The sequence below is a fragment of the Littorina saxatilis genome, linkage group LG9 (assembly GCF_037325665.1).
Source record: "Littorina saxatilis isolate snail1 linkage group LG9, US_GU_Lsax_2.0, whole genome shotgun sequence".
Lineage (NCBI taxonomy): Eukaryota > Metazoa > Mollusca > Gastropoda > Littorinimorpha > Littorinidae > Littorina > Littorina saxatilis.
Window position 1 is genome coordinate 2,736,980 of NC_090253.1, and position 24,149 is coordinate 2,761,128.

Sequence of the window (24,149 nt, forward strand, 5' to 3'; positions counted from 1 at the left end):
ACCTTATTTTGGTCACATTTCATAAGGGTCAAAGTGACCTTGACCTTGATCATATGTGACCAAATGTGTCTCATGATGAAAGCATAACATGTGCCCCTCATAATTTTTAAGTTTGAAACAGTTATCTTCCATAGTTCAGGGTCAAGGTCACTTCAAAATATGTATACAATCCAACTTTGAAGAGCTCCTGTGACCTTGACCTTGAAGCAAGGTAAACCAAACTGGTATCAAAAGATGGGGCTTACTTTGCCCTATATATCATATATAGGTGAGGTATTCAATCTCAAAAACTTCAGAGAAAATGGGAAAAATGTGAAAAATAGCTGTTTTTTAGGCAACATTTATGGCCCCTGCGACCTTGACCTTGAAGCAAGGTCAAGATGCTATGTATGTTTTTTGGGGCCTTGTCATCATACACCATCTTGCCAAATTTGGTACTGATAGACTGAATAGTGTCCAAGAAATATCCAACGTTAAAGTTTTCCGGACGGACGGACGGACGGACGACTCGGGTGAGTACATAGACTCACTTTTGCTTCGCATGTGAGTCAAAAAGCATACCAACTAACATGTATAGCAGACTGGCACAAATCATCAGATGACCTTTTTGGGGGCGTTGGTTCAGGTAATAAAAGAATTATTTATTTAAGTAAGTGAATTAAATGTATTTAACGCATTGCCATAGAAACTGATTTTACAAACACAATGCAGACACACACAGAGACAACCAGGCAAACAAATATTAGGTTTATTCCATGACATTTTTGTTAAAGACTACACATACAAATTATACATTTGCCCACCATCTCACTAAACAGATACATGTAAAAATAGGTACACATTAAAAAAATAATACTAAGTCGTGTGAATCATGATAGTTCAATGATAATAAATGTGAATATTTGCCCAGATTTGCTCAAGAGGTGTGCAACCTGACCATGGAGAGTGCAGCCATGGAGAACTGATGGCAGAACAGCTGAAACCTTCGCTGAAGTATACCAATCCTGCCCTACATGTTCCTTATGCTGCCTTGCTGAACACATTGATTTTTGGGTAAACACACACAAAAATTGAGAGTCCATGAGTGATAATCTGCAGTCTGAAATGATTCGCTTTGCTTTTTTATCAGACGCGTATCATTGTGATTGTTTAATATATATAATATATATAAGATATATTTCAGCGAACAAAACATAAACTGAAACAGTAAGTTCAGACTTGATCCAAACACACATTTTCCTCAACAATAGTCCAATGCAAATATGTTGTGGATGTGTCCTTAAATCATTTATAGAATCAAAGAGACACAGGAATTGCTTGCTCGAATGGTTGAAACTGTAAATTTAGACAAATAAAGAGTCTGATCAAAAATACTGTGTGGAAATGTTTAGGTAATTCTGTTATGGTCATATATGTAACACTAATCAGTTGATCAATTTGCAGACGATTTGTCTTCAGTCAATGGTAAGTAGCAAAGGGCTTTATGTTGCCTGAATGGCGGGGTAAAAATAGTCATACAGGTAAAAACCCACTCGTGCTAAAAACATGAGAGAACGTGGGAGTCTAAGCCCAAGAACGAAGAAGAAGAAGAAGAAAAAGAGTGTCTGGGGGTTGATTATAAGTTGGGGTTGATTCTTGCAGCAGGTTCTTTAGCTGCAATATCCCCCATATAATCAAGAGGGTATAAATAAGATATTCTATGGATATGGAAATGGATATGTAAAACCTATGGAAACCATTGGTACAAAACGAACACAGTTAAAAATTTTATGAGACTGTATAATTATGTCTACTGGCAGGAACAGCAGCTTGTCCCTGTGAATTTTAATTTTTCTCTACTGAGACTGTTCCCAAGATATATTCTTGCCTTATTGGCTTTGAGAGCTAGCAGGTTGTAGATAGCACCCTCAAATTAATTCTCCGGGTGATTGTTTGAAGTTGCGCCCCCGGCCCCTTGAAAGTGGAACAAATCAAAAAGCTGTATTTATACACAGCTTGGTGGCCCTGAGATTAGACAAATTAGGAAATCACATTCTCAAATTTTGATTGCCCACATTTTTTGTGAGTAAGAGGAAAGGGTAAAGGGTCAACCACTAAATCAATGACAATGTCTGTACAAGAAAAATGTTCATTCAAAATGAACAGCGTCGATGCAATGTCCACCAAAGATTTATTTTGGGAAGTGTTAAAAGGTTAGGGTCAAAAGTCAATGAATTGCATGTTGTGCTGGATATATAAATTGTTTATTTCAGTCAATGCTTGCTATGAATTGATCAAACAGCCACAAGAAAAAACAAGTCGCGTAAGGCGAAATTACTACACTTAGTCAAGCTGTGGAACTCACAGAATGAAACTGAACGTAGTCCGCCGCTAGTGCAAAAGGCAGTGAAAGTGACGAGCCTGTTTGGCGCGGTAACGGTTGCGCTGTGCTTCATAGCACGCTTTACTGTACCTCTCTTCGTTTTAACTTTCTGAGCGTGTTTTTAATCCAAACATATCATATCTATATGTTTTTGGAATCAGGAACCGACAAGGAATAAGATGAAATAGTTTTTAAAACGATTTCGGAAATTTAATTTTGATCATAATTTTTATATTGTTAATTTTCAGAGCTTGTTTTTAATCCAAATATAACATATTTATATGTTTTTGGAATCAGAAAAGGATGAAGAATAAGATGAACGTAAATTTGGATCGTTTTATAATTTATTTATTTTTTTACAATTTTCAGATTTTTAATGACCAAAGTCATTAATTAATTTTTAAGCCACCAAACTGAAATGCAATACGGAAGTCCGGCCTTCGTCGAAGATTGCTTGGCCAAAATTTCAATCAATTTGATTGAAAAATGAGGGTGTGACAGTGCAGCCTCAACTTGTACAAAAAAGCCGGATATGACGTCATAAAAGACGTTTATAAAAAATAAAAAAATAAAACGTCCTGGAATATCATTCCCAGGAAGTCTCATGTCAAATTTCATAAAGATCGGTCCAGTAGTTTAGTCTGAATCGTTCTACACACACACACACACACGCACATACACCAAGACCCTCGTCTCGATTCCCCCCTCTATGTTAAGACATTTAGTAAAAACTTTTTAATTAAAAAATAGAGCTTGTTTGAAACAGGTAGAAAGGAAGAGTTGATATTGCAATATCTGTACGTGGGAATGTGGTGAAAAAGAGTGCTAAAAGTAGTAAGTCGGCCTCAGATCCATTTCAAATATTTATTGCAGAAAAACAAAATACAAATTAAAAACAAAACCACAGAACCATTACCAGGTGTCATAGGAATGTTTGAAAACAATAGTTTTAATTTTACACTGTAAATACAGGAATCAGAATTAAACACCTCAAATTGGCACATGCATAATGAATCACCTGGAATTGCAACAGGGAGATACTGAAGTAATTGGAAACAAACACTTGAAATTGACAGAGAAACAATTGAAAATATATTACTGACATGAGCGTACAATATTTTAATGGAAGTGCATTTTTAGCACGAAGCATCCGCAGGAGGATGCACTAACAATTACATAGTGCCACAAAATGTGTACGGACATTTCACAACCGTGCATTATTAGCACAGAACACATACATGGGGGCGCACAAAACATTATTGTACCATGATGATGATCGGGATTGTTGAAGATCTTTTCTTGTGCAAGGCGCCCCTGTATGACCGCAACTGATCCAACCGGCCGCATCTGAACAAACGACGTCGAAACGGCGCGAAACACGTCCTCTCGGTTGGTCTCGGATTGACTCGGCTCCTCTCGGTCTTTTTTTTGTGTGTGTCTTTTTTTCTTTTCCTTATGGTCGGAGTGGTATATTTATGTACATCTTAGATTAAAAAAACCACCCGAAAGCTGTGTTTAATCGTTTCGCGTAAATTGTACATTTTTTTTCAGCTTTGAAATTGTTTTGGCTTGGAGAGTCAGCGCGCTTTGGCTTGGAGACTAATTCTCCACAGGCACGTTCTTCCCAACCACAGATACCAGCGTCGTCCGCGACGCTGGAATAACCCTCAGTACTATAAAGGTAAAAGGTCAACCACCAAATATATGTCTTTAGCCCTCAGAACAAATGAAGCCCAGGCATAGTATTGATCTATGACTTCGAAACACAAACCATCTGCAGTGTGATCAAATAACCATTTCATCTTCTTCTTCTTCGTTCATGGACAGAAACTCCCATGTTCACTCATGCTTTTGCACAAGTGGGTTTTTACATGTACGACCGTTTTGACCCCACCATTCAGGCAGCCATTTGCCGCTTTTGGGGGAGGCATGCTGGTTATTTTCATGTTTCTATAACCCACCAAACTCTAATATGGATTACAGGATTTTTTCCATGCGCACTTGTTCTTGTGCTTGTTGTTTTGGATGGACACACACAGGGGAATAAGGCACAAGCAGGTCTGCACATAAGTTGACCTGGGAGATAAAAACAAAAATCTCCAGCCTCCACCCACCAGGAGCGGGAGCTTGGATTCGTAACTGTGACCTTCCGTATAGGACTAGGAGGCCGATGGCTTATCCACTAGGCCACTGCGCTCGTCAATTAACCATTTAATATAAATCATTTAAATCAATGTAAATACAACACTGAGACTTTGACAGACACCTACTTCTGACCAAATGTACACAGTTTTGACCAATCCAATAATGGATCAAGCATGCTCTTCCTGTGCGTAACTTGGTTCAAAAAGAACATGTATCCACAAACATTTATGTTTCACTATTTCTGAGAATGTTTGTGTTTGAATGGAGTGTCCAATTACTGTTGGAATGTTTCTAAGGTTCATATTTGTATTCTCTCCCTGCATTCTGCTGCCCTATTCGCTTTGGACAAGTTATCCCCTGTGTATCATTGCTCCTTCAGTTTATTATCTCCTAATTTGTACCTTCAAACTTCACAAGATCAATAAAGCTGTACTCTCTCTGTAAGACTATCCTGTGACAGATTCTTTTATATAAAAAAAACAAGTCGCGTAAGGCGAAAATACAACACTTAGTCAAGTAGCTGTCGAACTCACAGAATGAAACTGAACGCAATGCAATGTTTCAGCAAGACCGTAGCATCGTCAGTCCACCGCTCATGGCGAAGGCAGTGAAATTGACAAGAAGAGCGGGGTAGTAGTTGCGCTGAGAAGGATAGCACGCTTTTCTGTACCTCTCTTCGTTTTAACTTTCTGAGCGTGTTTTGAATCCAAACATATCATATCTATATGTTTTTGGAATCAGGAACCGACAAGGAATAAGATGAAAGTGTTTTTAAATTGATTTCGAAAAAAAAATTTTGATAATAATTTTTATATATTTAATTTTCAGAGCTTGTTTTTAATCCAAATATAACATATGTATATGTTTTTGGAATCAGCAAATGATGGAGAATAAGATGAACGTAAATTTGGATAGTTTTATAAAAAAATCTTTTTTTTTTACAATTTTCAGATTTTTAATGACCAAAGTCATTTATTAAATTTTAAGCCACCAAGCTGAAATGCAATACCGAAGTCCGGGCTTCGTCGAAGATTACTTGACCAAAATTTCAACCAATTTGGTTAAAAAATGAGGGCGTGACAGTGCCGCCTCAACTTTCACGAAAAGCCGGATATGACGTCATCAAAGACATTTATCAAAAAAATGAAAAAAACGTATGGGGATATCATACCCAGGAACTCTCATGTCAAATTTCATAAAGATCGGTCCAGTAGTTTGGTCTGAATCGCTCTACACGCACGCACACACACATACACCACGACCCTCGTCTCGATTCACCCCTCAATGTTAAAACATTTAGTCATAACTTGACTAAATGTAAAAAGGACCACTATCACTACAAGGCATTTTCAGTGTCTTAACCAGCCACGCCTAAGTGAGCAAATTCTTTCCAATAAGGGGAGACAACACCCACACGCATCTTTTTGATCACTGCAATACATTATCTAATAGATTTACATATACACTCTTCAAAAAAAGTTAAGGATCACTTTTTGACAAGCACACCACACAAAACAGACAAGACCGAATTCTTTCTTTTTTTAAAAATTATATGATTGAACAATCAAGGAGTAATGACAAACAAAGCATAGATCGAACGCGGCCGCCACAATTTAGCTAGAGTGGTACAACAATGTGAATCAGTGTGCCCTCCGTTGTGTGTCAGGCATTCAACACATCGTTGGCGCATGGAGTGGATCAGGTTGCATATGAATGCTCTGGGAACTCCATTCCACTCCTGCTGGAGCCATTGCAGCAGTTGACCCAGATTGGCAGGAGGAGGGTGATGTTGCTGTACCCGACGACAAAGTTCGTTCCACATGTGCTCTATGGGGTTCAGGTCCGGGCTGTTGGCTGGCCACAGCATCCTGTTGACCCTGGCCTGCTAGATGAAGGTGTTTACTGCTGCAGAGCGATGGGGAGGTGCGTTGTCATCCTGAAGAATCGCAAGAGGGCCGATCGCTTGGAGGACTGGAACGACTAGGGGTTGCAGGATCTCATTCTGGTAGCGGACACCGGTCAAGTTGCCCACTACATGGTACAGAGGTGTCCTTAGACGTGTGCTGATCCCTCCCCAGACCATCACAGAGCCTCCGCCAAAACGCTGTCGTTCCAGAACAGCGCCTTCTGAAAAGCGCTCTCCGCGACGCCTCCACACTCGGATGCGACCATCAGCAGGTTCCAAGCAAAAGCGGGACTCATCTGTACACAACACCTGAGCCCACTGCTGACGTTGCCACCTCACATGTTGAGTGCACAAGGCTCAGCGAGCTGGTCTATGATTAGCAGTCAGGGTTGTTCCTCGGACTGGACTCCTTGCACCCAAGCCAAAGTTGTGTAAGCGGTTTCGGATTGTCTGACCACTAACAACAGTTTTTTTTTTCTTGTTTTTTTTTTCGTTTATGTGCTGAAACTCCCATGGCTTTTACGTGCATGACCGTTTTTACCTCGCCATTTAGGCAGCCATACGCCCCAGGCATGCTTGGTATTTTTGTGTTCCTGTAACACACCGAACTCTGACATGGATTACAGGATATTTTTCGTGCGCACTTGGTCTTGTGCTTGCGTGTACACACGGGGGTGTTCGGACACCGAGGAGAGTCTGCATACAAAGTTGACTCTGAGAAATGAATCTCTCGCCGAACGTGGGGACGAACACATGCTGACAGCGGCCAACTGGATACAAATCCAGCGCGCTACCGACAGAGCTACATCCCCGCCCCACTAACAACAGTGTTGGTGGTAGCTTGTAGGCGTTGCCTAATGTTGTTTGCCGTAGCCATTCTTTGTTGCATGGCCTGCCTCTGAATGAAGCGATCCTCTCTTTGTGTGGTGTCTCGATCTGGGCCGACCAGAACGTTGTCGCTCCTGCACTCTTCCAGTTGCGTGGAATCTCTGTTTTAGTCTGATGATGACAGAGGGAGCCACTGCAAGCCTCTGAGCCACTTGCCTGGCAGCAACACCGTCTTGTAGCCATCCTATTGCCCTTCCTCTATCCAAATCGCTCAGTTTTCTTCGTGGGGGCATGTTGCTACTGTGCATAATTGTGTCAGCGTGTCAACCTTTAAACACAAGCTGGTGAGCGATGTTCATAGCCAGGACCCTGTTGTAGCACGTGCATCACAACCTTTTGCCCTGGCATGCGTTCCTCAAATTTCATGGAGCTATACAAAACACCCTTTTTCTTCCAAAATGCAGCTTTTGAGAAGTCCCACAAAGGGAAATAACTCTGCCTGCCAAACAAAATTGTAAGTCAAGACTCATTGTTCATTTGTTAATTCAAACACATTAATCTTTTAATTATTATGTCGATGTTTAATTTTTTGACAATGTTTTATAATTAGATCAGTTTTTTCAACCGATCCTTAACTTTTTTTGAAGAGTGTACATGCATTGAGGAAAGTGACAGATTATTCTCTTATTAAAATTCCGTTGTAACTTGTATGCACTACAAAAATGACCTTTGTAATTCCTAGCTGTTATTTCACAAACACATTTCATGGTATTCTGCACAGTGCTTGTGTATCCGCCCTCATGATTATAATGCTTAGGATTGGTGTCATATGATTGCTCTAATTCCAAAAAGTAAATGAGAAGATATTTAACTAAATTTGTCCACAACTCTTCGCAGTAACACGTAAATGAGAAGATATTTAACTAAATTTGTCCACAACTCTTCGCAGTAACACGTACATGTAAATGAGAAGATATTTAACTAAATTTGTCCACAACTCTTCGCAGTAACACGAACGAAGAGACAGCTGCAGAAGAAATTGTTACATTTACTTGTGAGCAGCGCAGCACATGGACAGAGGAATAAAGGGTTGCTCCAGGAAACCATGATAAATATAAATCCAACAACTTTTTGATTATTTTACAACTGGTTCAATGATGAAGTGGTTAGATCCTGTTGCGACATTCTCAGTTACTTAACCTCCTCCCCCCCCCCCCCCCCCCCCCCCGATAGTCATAGAGAGATCTCAGCTTAAATCCAAAATTCCAACAAGTAATAATTGTAATAATTATATCCAGCGGGGAAGTGAGTTTACCCAACCGAAGGGTTGGGAATATATCTGGTTGTGTACATTCTCAACTACGCTATAGGCGAGCAGCCATACATCCACAAAATAAAGTGTCTTTCCCTTTCAGCAGCTCATGTACGTGTGCAATGTGCTGGTGTACTCTCACTCCTCTTCTTCTTTCAGGGCACATCTTTTCTGGGTGTTTGAAACTGAGAGGAGGCTGTCATCCAATACCAGCGCCTTGGATTCCTGAAGAACAAAAAGATCACAAAAATCACAAATTTGTTTCAGTAAAATCAGTGAAATCTTATTTTGCAACCAAGGGCAAAGAGTGCTGTCTGCCATTGTCAAAGGAAGACATTACACAAATCGAACATGGTTTTCAGATATAGCACTTGATAACCTACACATTGATACAGTATTTAAATTTCCTGTGAATTTTTTTAATGATCATATGAAACTTGTTTGTAATCATAGGCAATTGTTTCAATACTTTTTTTGATAAATTTAAAGGTTTAAAAGTTAATTCTTATCAGGCGTTTTCGTCTTTACTTATTGATTTTGTATCTGGCTGAAGTTGGCTTATGCAATGTTTTGTTCAGTTTTAACACTTCTCTGGATGGGATGTATGCTATTTTTTGTTCTGCCCCGGAGATCTTTAACTGCTTTCTCATTTGTTCAGTTATGGTAATCATCTGCACTTCTTTCCACAGTGACATTATTTTTGTTTTATTTGGATGGAGAGAAAAAAATGTACTGACAAAATTGTCGTCTTTTTTATTTTATCTCTTTTTACATTCGATGCTATGTTAAAAGTGCATTTGATTTCTTTCTGTCTGTGCTTTTTGTCTTGAAATTGCTAATAACTTCTGCATCTTTTGACCAAATTACTTCATACTAACCTTCACCCTGCTTCGTGGGTCGTGGACGACCCAGAGCCTCACAAAATCGTATTTATATCTCTGAAACTATTTGGAGTTTTTAAAGGCTGACATAGTCCTATTTGATTAGTTTAATTACATCCAGGGCTTTTCCCATTGTTGCGGGGTTGTATAAATTAAGCTTCCTGCAAAGTTTTAGGTTTGAAGTCCTCACCAATTACGAGAAATAACTATTTATTGCATTGTTTAGCAACAGTTCTCCAAGACTTGGGCTACTTTTAGACCGTTAACCTCACTTCGTGACGTTTCGTAAATCAAAGATGGCATTTGAGACTGTTCTGTTTACATTTGACACTATCAACACCACTTTGCAATACTGAAATAATTTTTTCTGTGTTTGAAAGCTACAGCCAATCGTTATTATATCCCCTTAGATACAGTTTTATAACATTATTGGCACATGTAAACAATATGAATTAATTAATGAACGCTACGAGTATGGCAGCCTTTAATTGAGATTTCATGTAATCTCCAATCACCATGCGACCTTCCCATTGCCCAACTTTTGAAAGACTATCTTTCTAATCTAAACAAACAAATAAACGATGACGCAATTTGAACTACACAGTCCGGATGATGTTGGTCGTGGACGAACCATATGGTAAGGAATTTTAATAATAATAATAATAATACGAGAATTTATAACGCGCACATATCTCACCACAAGGCGACTCAAGGCGCACTCATACACATTCTTTCGCATTAACAACTCATGCACACTCATATAATAATAATAATAATACGAATATTTGTAACGCGCACATGTCTCACCAACAGGCGACCGAAGGCGCACATACACTCATTCACACACACGGAGACTTAAAGTCATTAACACACACACACCATCAACCATTAAATATGTACAGTTATTCAGGGTGGGATGGGGGTGGGCAGTGTAGAATGCATGGATTATTTGGAAAAAAGGAATGTCTTGAGTGCAGATTTGAATGATTCGAGGGACTGTTGTTGACGGAGGGGGAGAGGTAGTGTGTTCCATTGGCTTAGGTGCTTGGAAAGAAAATGAGCATTGACCTGCTGTTTTGAGTTTGGTGTGGGGGATGTTGAGCTTAAGGGAGTCGGCAGATGATCTCAGTGCTCGTGAAGGGACATATAGAGAGAGAGAGTCGGAGAGATAGGCAGGGGCGAGACCATGGAGGCATTTGTAGGTGAGAGTGTTGATTTTGTATGTGATACGGGCAGGAACGGGCAACCAGTGGAGCTGATTTAGGAGGGGGGTGATATGGTCTCTCTTTTTCTTTCGTAAGACAAGACGGGCAGAGCTATTTTGAATGCGTTGGAGACGAGAGATAGAAGAAGAGGGAAGACCAGTCAAGAGAGAGTTACAATAGTCAAGACGTGAGAGAATGGTGGAAGTGACCAGTTTGGCGGTAGCATCTGTGGTGAGGTACTTGCGGATAGTGGTGATGCGGCAGAGTTGGAAGTAGCAGGTGCGAGAGACAGAAGAGATGTGTTGTTTCATGGAAAGGGTGTTGTCTAGAGTGACTCCGATATTTTTGACAGCAAAAGACAGCGGGACAGAAGAGTCAGAGAGTTGAAGAGAGTACGTGGCTTTGGAGAGTTTGGATGTTTATTTATTTATTTATTAAGGAGATTTCTATAGCGCATAACTAAAAGCACTATGCGCTATGCGATGTAGTGCCTATTAGAATGGCTTCAGTTTTGTTGCTATTGAGCTGAAGTTTGTTTTCTGTCATCCAATTCTGCACGTCAGTGATATAGTGTCAGAGATAGAGGAAAGAAGATATTCAGACTGGTCAGGGGAAGAGCTGTTGTAAAGTTGAGAGTCGTCGGCAAAAGAGTGGTGGAGAACGTTGTGTCGGTCAAAGATGTGGTCAAGAGGTTGAGTGTAGAGAGTAAATAGTACAGGCCCAAGGACTGAGCCCTGAGGGACTCCGCACTCAAGCCTGATGGGGTCAGATTTCAGTTTGTCAATCGAAACAGTCTGGTAGCGGTCGGTGAGATAAGAAGAGAACCAAGAAAGAGCTGTGCTATGGATACCAAAGGTGTGCTGAAGGCGTTGAAGGAGGATGTTGTGGTCGACTGTGTCAAAGGCCGCTGATAGATCAAGTAGGGCGACGGCAGAGATTTCAGCTTGGTCAGTGGCAAGGAGGAGATCATTAGTGATTTTGAGAAGGGCAGTTTCGGTGGAGTGGTGAGGACGATAGGCAGATTGAAGCGGAGAGAGAAGATTGTTGCAAAGAAGGTGAGAGGTCGAGTTGTTTCAGGAGTTTGGAGATGAAGGAAAGGTTTGAGACAGGGCGGTAGTTGCTGAGAGTGTTTGGGTCAAGCGATGGTTTCTTCAGTAGAGTAGAGGTTTGACAATAGCAGTCTTAAAGGAGTTGGGGACAGTGCCTGTTTGCAGAGAAGTGTTGATGATTTTGAGAATAGAAGGGAGGGGGTCAGGAAGACAGTCAGAGTAGAGTTGTGTGGAAAGAGGGTCAAGGTCACAGGTTTTCAAGGTCATTTTTTTTAAGGACTTTCTCCAGGTCAGTGAGAGTGGGGGCTGAAAGTGTGTGAAGGGAGTGCCTGTAAATGCAGGAGGAGTTTCAGAGTTTTACGTTGTTTATCCCTATTCAGATGGCGTGGGTCGTGTATGACACATACTTTTTACGTTGAATCCTTAGGAAATTATGGGTCGTACACGACCCACATAATCCGGACTGTGTAGTCCAAAGCATGATCTGGTGAAGGTTAACGTACATTAACTTCAGCTATGCAGTCCGCTGATTGACACTTTTATAGGTATACAACCCACACACCCCCTTTCCCAGATCATTGGTGACCTAAAAACAGCAGTTATAGCTAGGTTCAGGACAAACCCTGGACATGAAAGTGCTTTTCATTCACAATTTAGGATGGATAATTTAAATCGGAACACATTTGTTTTACCTTCGGACAGGAAACTTTGTGGAGTGGTCATGAACAAATTTAAATTCATGCACAACTACCAAAAATGCAACCCTAAAATTAAAGAATGCTAATAACTCTACATCTGTTGACCGAATTACTTTATATTTGGAAGACATAAATATCAGCCTATGCATGACCCTTCCACAAAGTGACAATTATATAGATCAAAATGGTCTGACGTTTGTGCAATTTCAAAAAAGGTTACCGAATTCGGCGATCGACTCAACAGAACAAGGTTTGACATTGAGCGGCAGCAATACTTACCTAATCTGAACCCTCCAGACCTTAACCTTTCGGATTATCTGAATTTCCGAGTATACACAAACACCCCTTAGATCATCAGTGACCTGAAGAAAGCAGTTACAACTAGACTCAAGGCATTCCCCAAGCAAGAAAACTGTCGTCTGATTGACAATTTCGGAGGTGTAATTTGGAACACATTTTGGAGAAAAGGTACATGTCGTACCATTTTACCTACAGAGTCAAAGATGTGTAGAATGGTCATAGACGAACTAAAGTGCATGCACAACAACTATAAAAAATATTTGCCAAACTAAAATGACTGGAAAATTGTAACCCCTTTGTTGTGAAGTGACACTTCATCCATGGGAAATGCCCTGATCCTGCCTGTAATTGCTGCAACTAAGTCACTGATTGTCTAATGTTGATTAAGGTATACTATGTTATACGAATTACCCCAAAGGTAACAATTTGGAGGGCAAAAATTGGGCAAGTTCGGCTACCGCTCAATGCCAAACCTCGTACAAATGAGTCAATCCCCGAATTTGGCAACTTGTTTTTTAAATTGCACAAGAGTCAAACCATTTGATTTATAGAATTTTCACTTTGTGGAACTGTCATGCATACGCTGAAATGTATGTCCCTCAAATATGAAGTGATTCGGTCAACAGATGTAGAAGTTATTAACATTTTTGAGGGTTGCATTTTTTGGGGGTCACCCTGTATAAAGATTTTTGCTGAACTTTAATGACCCCCTTCATTGTAAGGTTACACTTGCGCAATGGCGCGCAAAATTCATCAATGACATGAACTCATTCCTCTAAGGCAAATGCCCTGATCCTGCTTAATTGTAACGGCTGCATTCAAGTCATTGATTGTCTAGAGTTGGTTAGAGGTTACTAGGTACTAACAATCTGGAGGGCTTAAAACCGGTTAGTATAGCTCAGGCTCAGTTTTCAACCTGGTAATGTTGAGCCAATCCCCAAAATAAGATTTGTTTTCCGAAATCTCACAAAAGTCAGATTCTTTTAGGCTACCATTCTTTTACCTACAAACTGGCAACTTTGTTGAGAGGTCATACATAAGCTGAAGTGAATATACACCAAATATGAACTAATATGTGATCGACAGATGTGGAATTTATTACAATGAGAATTGTTTTTATGGGTTACATTTTTGGGGTTACCCTGTACAAACTTCAGTTTTCTTTTTGAATGTTACGTGAGAGAAAATGTTCTTTCATCAAGTACAGATGAAATTCAGAAAGTAAAAATACTTAACAAATTGCTTTAAATCCAAGAGAAGGTGTGTGAAGGATTGGGGGGTTTGAATCAATAATATTAAAATTAATAAAAAGCACTGACTCGACCACGTACCATATATATTCTTACTGGTTGATGAGCCTTGAATGTGTGCAGACATGTGAAAGGTTTGTGAAGAGCAACAACTCAACTGAACCCCTGGCGCATAGGCTCTTCCTTCCTTTTGTTCAGTGAGACTCTTCCATTTGTGTGGATCAGCAGCATTACCGGCATGCCAGGCAGCTACAAAAGATGGAGAAAAATAAAACATTAACAAGAAACAATGGAGAAAAATAAAACATTAACAAGAAACAATCAGCAGTATTATTTTCAAGGTAACATAAATGTTCTCTGAGCCTGTGCCAAAAATAATTTCTCTTTGTAAAAGCAGCAAGTTACTAATAGCACCATACCTTCATAAAGTAAACCCTTCAGAGTGATAGTACAAATAATTTCATCAGTTTTTATCAATTGGAAAGTCTTGAAAATGTTATAAGAATGCCCAAAAATGGCAAAATCAGACACTTTCACAGAGTATGAGAGTTACTTGCCTTTGGAGTTTGCTTGCACTTGCAAGAGATCTAAAGCGAGTTTCTCTGCACTGATCGTTAGATTTGAATTTAGAAAACAACCAAACTCATAGATTTTATATGGAGATTAATGTGTTTAAGCCTGTAGTTGCTAGTTTAAATGCAGTATGTTTGTATTGTTTCGTCTAGAGATGTACATTTCGTACATTAGAGCGTTCGGAACCTTTCAATCGCTAGCTCATCAACCTGTGAGCTATCGAGGATTCAGGCCCATTGTTGGGTAAGTAATTTTGGTTGTTGGTTAAGTTACCAAAAATGATTCCCCCCTCTGCTTCTTTCTCTCTGTAAATGAGTAGGGCTAGTTATTTTTCGGTAACTTACCCAACAACCAAAATCACTTACTCAACAACGCCCCCCCAAGACATTTATTTATTTATTTATTTATTTATTTACGAGGATTTATATCGCGCACGTATCTCAAGGTGACTCAAGGCGCATGTTACCTATTGACATTTTCAAGACCCTGTTTTCTAAGATATTCTGGTCATAACTTATGTAAGTTTACCCCCATTGTAAGACCTGATTTTTTCAGGGTTTTGAAAATCTTAAAAGGAGGATTTCACTACCTATGACCGCCACCCCCAATCCCCAATGTTCAACGTTAAGCTTTTTGTCCACAGCCGGCCGGCCATTCGTCCGGCCAGACATACCGACTGACAGTGAATCCTAATACTAGTGGATTACTCCTTTTAACTTAAGACATGTTTTATTTTACTCACCTGAGCAATAAGATAATCAATGTGCCCTGAAGGACCTCTATCGCATTGGTACTGGTAGCTCTCTCACCTATGACGTAAGATAAGACAAACTATGAAACAGCAATATTTTGTCCGATTTATTTTACGTATGGCGAAGGCGAGTCGAATGAGCATTTGCTTTTCTTGTTGAAAAATTCTAAGGACACAGATTTTCCTCTCAAATCAATGCAATAGAGAAAACTAGAAAGACAAAGTGTGTTAAGCTTTTTGTCCACAGCCGGCCGGCCATTCGTCCGGTCAGACATACCGACTGACAGTGAATCCTAATACTAGTGGATTACTCCTTTTAACTTAAGACATGTTTTATTTTACTCACCTGAGCAATAAGATAATCAATGTGCCCTGAAGGACCTCTATCGCATTGGTACTGGTAGCTCTCTCACCTATGACGTAAGATAAGACAAACTATGAAACAGCAATATTTTGTCCGATTTATTTTACGTATGGCGAAGGCGAGTCGAATGAGCATTTGCTTTTCTTGTTGAAAAATTCTAAGGACACAGATTTTCCTCTCAAATCAATGCAATAGAGAAAACTAGAAAGACAAAGTGTGTTGAGATCTTCACTTTTATTTTTAACAAGAAGAGCAAACGCTCGATCGAGTCACTTTCGCAGTTCTGAATATTATATGAGGCATCAGATGGACAGGAAGAAATTGCTATTCACAACACAATGAGTCACGTTCACATAAAATTTGAGCCCGGTCACTTTTATAGTTTCCGAGAAAAGCCCAACGTTAAGTTGTGTGTTGCCGAACAGAAAAGGCTAGTTATCTCCCTTGTTTTTCTGATAACGTTCGTAAAAGGCTACAGATGTAAATACTTTGATGTAAAGAATAATCCTACAAAGTTTCAATCACATCCGATGAACTTTGTCAAAGATATAAAATGTCTAATTTTTCCTTTGACGCTGACCTGTGACCTTGAAAAAGGTCAAAGGTCAACAAAACCATCGTTAAAGTGTAGAGGTCATTGGAGGTCACGACTAAACAAAATATGAGCCCGATCGCTTTGATAGTTTCCGAGAAAAGTCAAACGTTAAGGTGGTGTCTACGGACGGCCGGCCGGACGGCCGGCCGGACAGACTAACACTGACCGATTACATAGAGTCACTTTTTCTCAAGTGACTCAAAAATGAAAAAAACGTATGGGGATTTCATACCCAGGAACTCTCATGTCAAATTTCATAAAGATCGGTCCAGTAGTTTGGTCTGAATCGCTCTACACGCACGCACACACGCACGCACACACACACATACACCACGACCCTCGTTTCGATTCCCCCTCGATGTTAAAACATTTAGTCAAAACTTGACTAAATGTAAAAACAATCGTTAGAACTTGCATTTACGACATGTCGTGCGTGAGAACGTGTCAGTAAACAAGCACTTGTTGCCTGGCTGACGAACCCTACGAGTCAATCTAAAACAGCCAAGTAATGGAAAGCAGTCTGCCGATAAACATAAACTACAGATGAAAAAGTGTGTTCATCCCTGCTCTGGATAAAAGACATCGGACTGATGACAACGTGGCAGCGTTCACGCGAAAATATTTTTTTCAGATTATCCATTCTACATTTTATTGCACGTACTTGGGGCAGATCTGAATTTCACACTAGAAGATGACAAATCGGTCTTGTGAGTTGAGAACTACATGTTCTTTGCCGACAGAAATCACGATGGGACAAGATGCAGATTGTGTTGAAGAGATGTTTGCAGATCATTGCATCTACATTTTATTGCTCAGATCAATGCACGTAGTTGGGGTAGATCTGAATTTCGCAATGGAAGACACAAATCCGTCTTGTGAGATAAGAACCACATGTTCTTGGGCGGCAGAAATCACTATGGGACAAAATGAGGATTGTGTTGAGGGGGTTAATACTGACTGACTTTAGATGAAGAGTTCCTAGACCTGGTTTTTGTAAAGAGGCATCATGATGATATCCTGGTTTTTACATTTAGTCAAGTTTTGACTAAATGTTTTAACATAGAGGGGGAATCGAAACGAGGGTCGTGGTGTATGTGTGTGTGTGTGTGTGTATGTGTGTGTGTGCGTGCGTGCGTGCGTGTAGAGCGATTCAGACCAAACTACTGGACCGATCTTTATGAAATTTTACATGAGAGTTCCTGGGATTGATATCCCCGAACGTTTTTTCTTTTTTTTTTGATAAATGTCTTTGATGACGTCATATCCGGCTTTTCGTGAAAGTTGAGGCGGCACTGTCACGCCCTCATTTTTCAACCAAATTGGTTGAAATTTTGGTCAAGTAATCTTCGACGAAGCCCGGACTTCGGTATTGCATTTCAACGTGGTGGCTTAAAAATTAATTAATGACTTTGGTCATTAAAAATCTGAAAATTGTAAAAAAAAAAAAGTTTTATAAAACGATCCAAATTTACGTTTATCTTATTCTCCATCATTTGCTGATTCCAAAAACATATAAATATGTTATATTCGGATTAAAAACAAGCTCTGAAAATTAAATATATAAAAATTATTATCAAAATTAAATTAATAAAAAAAAATAAAAACACATAATTTATATAGAGCTTAAACAATGACCACGAGTTGATTACTGGAAAATAAACCACGAGTGGGTATTTGCAGCCGCTTGGTAATTCACGAGTGTGCGGAGCACACGAGTGAATTACCAAGCGGCTGCAAATACCCACGAGTGGTTTATTTTCCAGTAATCAACGAGTTGTCATTGTTTAAGCTATTTATACAACGACCAACACGGGTCGAACATGCAGTCATGCAGACGACATTTTGTAGGCAATTTCATTTCAGCCTAATCACTCAGAGTGTCAATTGCGCGTCATTCAAATAGTCCCTATTCTTTTACTTTATTCTTAGTCTCCGACTCGTCGGCATTATACTTGTCTCGTCTAAATATCGGACCCCATTGCTACGATTAAAACACAATAGCGTTTATATAGCTATACTGACATTACATTCTGTGTTAAAATCATGTTTTTGTCAGCAGCAAGGACCAGAATGGTCCATGTCGTTGATTGCAGACGACGGTTCCCTTTCCGCATGAAGCCACGGAAATAACCGAACATTGAAAAACCCACGGACATGTATTACGGAGAAAACTCGGGATAACCGGATGTTTAGCATTACGTCAATATGCTAGGAATCCTATGACGTCATGACGTATCATACTTGCCTACGTAGATTGTATACATGTTCGAAAGTCTGACTGTTGTGAATTCGCGTGGTGAAGACTGCGGTAAATCTGTAGATGATAAGAGAACAAGGATTGTCTCAGAAGAAACGACTAAATGTTTCAGACCGATAACTTCATTTCAACATTGCACTATATAATGGACGTTCTATGTGACAGGAGAGTTTGCTGATTTTGTGTTAAACATTGGAGAGATCGTCTGCTAGAATCAGAGATAGGTCGCTTCAGATTGCAGCTTCTGGAAATTTGCAAGGTTTGTTGCTTGTTAAAGAACTGGATTTTACACGTAATGTATGTCATGTACAGTAAGCAACAACAAAAACACACACAAAGCAAATGGCATTGTCTGTCGACTAGGCATACACGTCAGCCATTGTTGTTACAGTTTTGAGTCAACATTGTACGTATTCTTCCGCAACAGGGTCCAATCGTCTGGGTTTCAAATGTTCTAAAAATAAATTCTAGTGTTGATTATTTTTTAGCCCTCTTTATTCTTACTTCGAATAATCCACGTGTGATTTTTGGGTTTAATCAAAGTAGTTCGTTCTAATTTCTCACTTGTCTAAAAATAATCAACTAGATTTAATCCACCCCTCGGTTGCATTGCAGGAGTTGTATAAATACATGTAAACCTCCACCACGGAATGAGTCGCATGTCACCTTTGCATGATTTTCATATTTTTACATTTATCTAAAGAGTTTTTTATTTTATGCTCTATCCAGAGGTGAAAACCGTTTTAGAAAAGAGCGAAAACTGTTTGAGTTATAAGCCTGTGACTAAGGTGACCCTCACACTGTTACCAGACACTCCCCGGACTTATATTTAAGCCTAGCGCAGAACCGCGCGAGGTGACATGTGACTCATTTCATGGTGGAGGGTCACATATAAGCTACTTCTAAAGAGAACTTACCTACATTTTTAGAGCAAAGGATGATGTTGATTCTTCACTGGCTCAGTATATAAACCCCTGTCTGCAGATCATCTGTCAACTTTGAAACAAATAGCACTGCAGACTGACCGGCACTGCAAAATAAATGTCATTTTCAGCTGCCAAACATATCAAAACAATACAAACATCCCTGTGACAACAAACACAAGTTACACCGCTTTACAATTTATTTCAGTGCCTTGTCACTGTAATAGAATTCAAAAGAAAAACACGCTGTGGATGGCACTTAAACATTTTATTGAAAAATTGCATCTATCTATATATATATACGACTAGTGTCTGTGTGTGTGTGTGTGTGTGTGTGTGTGTTCGCGATGCACGGCCAAAGTTCTCGATGGATCTGCTTCAAATTTGGTGGGCATATTCAGGTAGACCCCGGACACAACCTGGTCGATGAGAATTTTCAACACGTGCTCTCAGTGCGCAGCGCTGAACCGATTTTGATTTTTCTGTTCATCTTCCCAGATCCATTCCCAGTAACTCTTCCTTATCTTCTCCAGTGTTTTGCGCTTATCTCCCTTCCTTCATGTGGCGTCAATCCATATTCCCGTTTCTATTTTTAGAAGGTCACTGTCGACAACGCTCATTCCATATTCCCGTTATACTATTTTTAGAAAGTCACTGTCCCGGCGAAGCCGGGTATTACTCTTCCTTATCTTCTCCAGTATTTTGCGCGTTTATCTCCCTTCCTTCGTGCGGTGCGCCGGTTTGCCGGCGTACACCCGGCAAAGCCGAGTCCCCGGCGCGGCCGGGTATTCGGCTCGACTTCTTCCCGGCGAAGCCGTACCCGGCGAAGCGGGTATTCATCTAGTATATATATATGCTAACAAATGGCTCTCATTCAAATAGCCGGTGATAACCCAAAAGCATTAGGTTAAATAGAGAATACTAGTTACTACATGGCTTACTGTGTCGTACCAGATTTACACTCGTTTTTGTAAATATTGAACAGCGAGCGAAAGCGAGATGTTCACTATTTGAAAAAGCAACGAGTGTAAATCTGGTACGACACAGCAAGCCATGTAGTATTCTGTTGATCCTACATACTGTACTTGCATGTATTTGACTGAAAATGTCTTGCAGTCGAGGCAGCTAGCTAAATTGAAGATGCTTGTTTTTGAACCTCGATCTCTTGTAAAGCCTCGTGCAATCTATTACGTCAAAGCAAAGGAAGTCACTCATTGAGGGTAATTAGCGAGCACAATTTTTGTTTCTATTATGACGTTTGTCTCGGTGACTTTGGCATCATAAGCAGTGGAAAAACAGGTCCCTACCAGACTTGCTTGACATCACATGACCTCATTTACATGATATAAACATGTGTGATTTGAACAATTATTATCTCACGGGTGTCTCTCTCACGTATACAGTAGGATAAATGGAAATACATGTACAGAATAAAGATTCATTACACACTTGCTGTAGATAAATGAAAAGTGATACAATTTACAAAGAACACAAGATTGAAATGTGAATACAGACTGACAAATTCATCAAATTCAGCTAGTTTCACTCAGAATCACTGCCTTTGTGGAATTACCTTAACACACTGGTACCAATAGTATTGGGAACATATTTTAACTTTTAAGGCATTATTAACATTAGGCCTAAAAAAAAAATAGGTGTGGTTACGGTAACCCGACCTACCCTATTTTTAGGGGCCGATCCTATAACTTTTTATTACATTTGTCACACACAAAAAAAAAAAACAAAAAAACCGAGTGCAAAAAACGCAATGACAGCGAAAGCGCCCGTGTCGCACACTTATTTCCCTGTCAAGTAGGTTTAATTTGTACACATTAGAAAAAAAAGTTACAAAAAAAAAAGTGATTGCCTACCTACCTACCTACCCTATTTTTTTTGGCTATGTTACCGTAACCACACCTATTTTTTTTTGGCCTTATCAATCAATTCAGAGTTTAGTGATAGTGATACTGTTATGTTCTTGTTAAACTTAAAGCAATGAATGACCTGCACAATCATGTATAAGTTATAATGATAAAATTGAAAAGTACCTGAAGAAAAATCAGACAGCTGTGCTGTTTTGATGAATGATGAAGCAGCTCTGGTTCATCTGGAGGTGACATCATCATCACAGCAGGATCAAAAGTCCAGGACAACTGTACATAATATAAATGAAAAACCATCTGAATTGCGCTGACCATGATGTATACATGTATCACTATCAATGATTCATTTACATCAATTGAAAAAACAAACATTTTAAAGTAACTTAAAACAACTGAGTCAAATTAGCAGGAAAACATAAAATACTCACACAGATAATCAAACTTTATTTCCTCGATTATAATGATCCTGTGAATTATGAGTCAGTCACACACACACATACTTGTACAGAGTGCAACACATACATCACAATTAATTCACATTCACACGCATAAAGTGACAAGTGTGTGGAACTTTACTAGTTGTACATGCCTTGACCTTGTGACACTGACACCATCGGCAAGGGCCACTGCCAACAGCACACCGTATTCAGTTGCCTTTAGAAGCTATGCATACTTACGTTGTGAAATATGATGAATACTTACCATTCTGGTCACTGACAATTCCAAGCAAAATGTTCCCATGGTGATACTGGTCGTCATTTGCGAACATCCGCAGTTTGCATGTAGCTGGCGTCCAAAAGACAACAGTTCAGCCAGTACTTTGCCGGGATCTGTGTTGGCTTTTCGTCGGAGGTGAACACGAAGAACTTGCTCATTTCAACGCACTATACATTCACAGCATGGCCGTCAAAAACAAACAGTGGGCTTTCTACTGCCAGCAATGACTTCAGCTCCTCAGTTTCAGTCGAGAAATTAATATATATGTCATCGATGTCGCACGTTTACTTTCACAAAATAATGAGCTTACCAAAGGGAAGTCACTCACGTCGTTGGACTGGCTATTTACACAAGCAGTTGTGCAACATAGACCGTGTTCGTCGAAGCCAGGCTATCTACACAAGTGTGAAGTGAGCAATCAGCGTTCGAGCTCAGCCGATATTCGTGATTTCATGGCGTCATTTTCTGAATTATTTGTGTTGTTCAACTTGAAGCTGAATAAAAAGTGCCGTGTGTGTGTGTGTGTGTGTGTGTGTGTGTGTGTGTGTGTGTGTGTGTGCCGGGTGTGTGTCAGTGTCACGGTGTGTGTGTGCGTGTGTTACATGTCACTATTGCCGGGACGTCAGCCAGGCTTCTGCTAAAATAAACTGTCCAGACGGAATGCTTTCCCGCCAAGTTAAAGAGACGGTACAATCATCTAGAGAGACTAAGAAACGCGGCATGTTAAGACCGATTTTCATAATATATTTAAGCAGATTTGTGCTGACTGACACTGATTTTATCCCACAATTCATCAGTGTTAATTGAATGATCAGTCAATAGCATTCGAAAACGGAGAGTACGTGTTACGTCACTTGGCCGCAAGTGTCAGCATTTTTGTAGGGAGAGGGAGCCAGAGTGTGTGCGTGCACTGTGAAACTTGTAGGTTTTTTGTTCATTTTATAGTATTGTTTACTTTCCAGGCTAAATTTGCAAACAGACTGCACAAATTCAAAAACCTCTCCCCACTTGTGTTAATAGGCTGGATAATGTATGTACCCACATTAATTTATGCTTGAGGACAAAGAAAGCCACTCTCCCTACTTGTGTAAATAGCTTAGCCTTGTTGAAAACAATATATACACAATTACTTCTGTATGTATAGCCTTTGTCACAGGGACTAAAGCCGAAAATGGTATAGATTTTGCATGAATGATAATGCATATGCAGCAAATAGACCGATGTTTACATAAATAATCAACAGTTTCACACTCTGCAAGACAAAAACTGTAATTGTTTGGGTTTTTTAAACTGGAGGATCGAAAAATCACTGAGGCTTCGCTGCCATCCCGGCCGAACGTGCCGCTATCGATCAGTTAAAAGTATCTGTGTCTTAGGTTAATAACTGATTCGAATGCACTCTCATACAAAGTCATTCAAGGGAAAACACAGCGTCATTTCACTTGTACGATATCAGTCTAAAGTACTTTTAGTCTAAATTAGATTTTTTGGGGGGTGATCTCGCATCAAGACTTAGTAGATCTATGGGACATTTCAGTGTCAGGCGCATAAAACACATCCACAAAATAACTTGAACTGTGTTTGTTTGTATTCATGTTTTTTTGTTTAACTTTTTAACTTACCAGCAACGAAAACTCAAACATAATTTATTCTATAACACTGAATACACTTCACTGAGTCTCTCAGTCATTTATCGCACAACACAGTCCGCCACGATTCAGTAAAAAAACCCAACAGTTTTCTGGTTATACTTTTTAATTTACCAGTTCCTTTAGGAGTTCAAGTACTGAACCAATCGCTTGTCTTGTTACGTTCTTGAGCAGATCGATTGGCATAGCAACAGTTCCGGGATGCGCAGTATCGATACTCTTGAATTTCGAGTCCGACCAATGAAATTACAGAGTATCGATACTCAAAGTCTCGATACTCGCAGTATCGAGGGAAGACCAATGAAATGAACGAGTCTCGATACTCGGAGTATCGAGACTTTGAGTATCGAGACTTTGAGTATCGATACTCAGTCTCGATACTGTGGGCCTTTTGGCGCACCAGGGTGCTGTTCACACTCGAGATCAGAATTTAACCAATCGTTTTGTAGACACTCGATACTGAACTAGGGCGGCATAGCAACCATACTCGATACCACGGAT

The 24,149-nt window shown here is 39.8% G+C and overlaps 3 long non-coding RNA genes across 9 annotated transcripts; 1 reads left to right on the forward strand and 2 right to left on the reverse strand.

Annotated features, from left to right (window-relative positions):
* Window positions 1–621: 621 nt before the first annotated feature.
* On the forward strand, window positions 622–9,295 carry LOC138975075 (uncharacterized). Its single transcript, XR_011458494.1, has 2 exons — window positions 622–1,053; window positions 8,713–9,295. It is a non-coding gene; the product is annotated as an uncharacterized lncRNA (long non-coding RNA).
* Window positions 735–6,948, reverse strand: LOC138975076 (uncharacterized). Its single transcript, XR_011458495.1, has 2 exons — window positions 4,028–6,948; window positions 735–2,111 (listed from the first exon to the last, which is right to left on the reverse strand). It is a non-coding gene; the product is annotated as an uncharacterized lncRNA (long non-coding RNA).
* Window positions 8,640–23,149, reverse strand: LOC138975074 (uncharacterized). Of its 7 annotated transcripts, none has more exons than XR_011458488.1 (7): window positions 21,985–23,149; window positions 21,448–21,552; window positions 19,398–19,506; window positions 15,607–15,673; window positions 15,252–15,318; window positions 14,018–14,185; window positions 8,640–8,778 (listed from the first exon to the last, which is right to left on the reverse strand). It is a non-coding gene; the product is annotated as an uncharacterized lncRNA (long non-coding RNA). The 7 variants fall into 7 exon arrangements; XR_011458487.1 differs by having other exon boundaries at window positions 19,394–19,506; XR_011458491.1 differs by lacking the exon at window positions 15,252–15,318 and having other exon boundaries at window positions 21,985–23,148.
* Window positions 23,150–24,149: the final 1,000 nt, after the last annotated feature.